The sequence below is a fragment of the Penaeus monodon genome, chromosome 30 (genome assembly GCF_015228065.2).
Source record: "Penaeus monodon isolate SGIC_2016 chromosome 30, NSTDA_Pmon_1, whole genome shotgun sequence".
Taxonomy (NCBI): domain Eukaryota; kingdom Metazoa; phylum Arthropoda; class Malacostraca; order Decapoda; family Penaeidae; genus Penaeus; species Penaeus monodon.
This window is the reverse complement of record NC_051415.1, coordinates 30,985,575-30,985,851: the sequence shown is the minus strand read 5'-3', so window position 1 is coordinate 30,985,851 and position 277 is coordinate 30,985,575.

Below are 277 nucleotides of genomic sequence, written 5' to 3'. Positions count from 1 at the left end.
GAACATGCTTTTTTATTCGCATTTTCTGAAAGTCACTCTATTAATACCGTTGAATAGATTTACATCTTTTTTTACCATTATCAGTATGAATAGTACACTACCTGTGATATTTTATATATGACAGGTGCAAATAAGTGTTATTTGATTTTTTTTCCTATATTTCCAGTATATTGGTTTATTTAAGGATATGGAAAATTTCCTCACTGGTAATTAGATGAAAATAATATGCTAATCTAAAAGGGAAGAGGATTTAGAAAAAAGGATGCATTAATGTGTG